This window comes from Stegastes partitus, unplaced genomic scaffold (genome assembly GCF_000690725.1).
Source record: "Stegastes partitus isolate 25-593 unplaced genomic scaffold, Stegastes_partitus-1.0.2 Scaffold1540, whole genome shotgun sequence".
Lineage (NCBI taxonomy): Eukaryota > Metazoa > Chordata > Actinopteri > Pomacentridae > Stegastes > Stegastes partitus.
The window spans coordinates 54,105-56,464 of record NW_007579271.1 but is presented as its reverse complement, the minus strand read 5'-3'; positions in this window follow the sequence as shown (position 1 = coordinate 56,464).

The following is a 2,360-nucleotide window of genomic DNA, read 5'->3' as shown; positions in this document are numbered from 1 at the left end:
AGACTTCAGAAACTGGCTTCATGTTGTCAGACCTTCTTGGGTCTCCTAAGAGGTTAATCTGGTGAAGGGCAAGCAAATACACGGGTTTATATTTTCCATTTGTCCTCCTCAGTAAAAACCAGAGAGAGGCAGAAGACTTTTCTGAACATACAACACTATAATATTCCTATACAGATGCAGCAGTACCTGAGACGGTGGTCTTTCTTCCTCAGCACTGGGGCTTTTATAACTCTTACAACAGGAAGCATGAGCTCATACAAGCACTGGATCTACTGTGGAAAATGTAGTTCGACCCACATATATATACAGTATGTCACATTTTTGCAAATATTATATCTTTTCATGGGACAACACTGAAGAAAAGACACTTTGCTGCAATGTAAAGTAGTCAGTCAGTGTACAGCTTGTATAATCATGTAAATTTACTGTCCCCTCAAAATAGCTCAATAAACAGCCATTAATGTTTAAACGGCTGGCAAAAGTGACCCCAAAGTGAACAATACTCGCTTCTGTGACATACTGTATATGACATGATGTTTTGCATCGACATATGGTCCCTGAAGTTTGTCTTCTTTGACATAAATAAAGACATTTCCACCATAAACTGATGCAGAAAAGGTGAAGCTGGTGCATAAAGAAATGCATTAGAATGCAGAGACTGAGGGAGACGTAATTGCAGTGTTAATGCTAAGCTAAGCTAACTGGCTGCTGTTTATCTCATTCTCTGCAGGCGAGGAAAGAAGTGAATTTTCCGAACTGTCCCTTTAACAAAAACATTTTGATGATCTTCACCCTTCATTGTGGTCAAACTAAAGACAAGGCTGCTTAAATGAGTTCCTGCAAAACACAACGTGGTGATTTTGCATCTCCTTGCGTTATTTTGCCGCATTCTGTGGCTGTTTTGTGTCTCTAGTGATCATTTTGCATCTCTTTATGGTTAATTTGAATTTGTGTGTTTTTTTGGGGGGTTTTTTTTGTCATAATTTTGTCATAAAGTTGTTTTTTTTGCCATCGTTTGGTTTCCTTTTGTGGCAGTTTTGTGTCTCTGTGGTATTTTGTGTCTGTCATCATTTACATCTGTTTGCGGTTGCTTTGTGTCTCTGACAATTTTGCATTTCATTGTGGTCGTTTTGTGGTTCATTGTGATCTTTTTGCATCTTAGTGAGGCTGTTTTGTTCTCTGATCTTTTTGCATCTCTTTGTGGTAATGTTGCATTAGTTTGTGAACATTTTTTCTCCTTTGTGGTTGTTTTGTGTCTCTTTGCGGCTGCTTTGTGTCTCTTAGTGATCATTTTGCGTCTATTTATGGTTAATTTGAATTTCTGTGTTTTTTTGTGATCATTGATTGATTGATTGAAATATTTATTTCGAATATGTAAAGATAAGTACCAAGTAAACAAAGAATTAATATTTAATATATATAAATATACACTTATATATACATACAAATCCATACACATACATATTAAATGAAATCATGTAGCAAAAGAAATATTGCACAATTCTGGACTAGGTCTATATATTTGAAAAGAGTGAGAAGAAGTATGTAAACACTTATTTAATCTCACCCCTTTTCCATAAATTATGGATTGATAATTTCTAGTTTCTTACATATATATGAGATGTACAGTTTCTGTTTATACATAAGATACAATGAAAATATGTACAATTTTGATACTACCAATTTACATATATTTATACACACATACACGCACACACACACATATATATATATACACACACACACACACACACACATACACACATATGGACACATACACATCACAGATATAAACACACAAACATACATACATGTACATACATATACAGTCATACTAAAGAAAATGGAACGAGACTGATAAGTAATTCATAGTTACCAATAAGTAAAAACATAAACATTAACTCCTGTAAACACGTGGCGTCTCTTTGAGACATTTTTGCATTTCATTGTGGTCATTTTGTGTCCATTAGTGATTATTTGTGAACCATCTGCACAAAATCAGTTGCATTGAGCTGTAACCGAGATACCGCCTGAATTACATTAACACATGATGAAACATTGATTTTGGGTTTATTACTGAGATCGGTCCATTTAGTTGCTTTCTACATGTAGGTAACACACACTCCAGATCGCTGTCCAATACCATCAGGCACAATGGGACTGATTTCGTGCAGATGGGTCACATTTGTGTTTCATTGTGGGTATTTTGCATCTCATTGTGGCTCTTTTGCTCTCTGTAATCTTTTTGCATCTCTTTGTGATCAATTTGCATTAGTTTGTGAACATTTTGCCTCCTTTGTGGTTGTTTTGTGTTTGACATAATTTGTGTAGTTGTTTTGTTGGTCATTTGTGGTCTTATT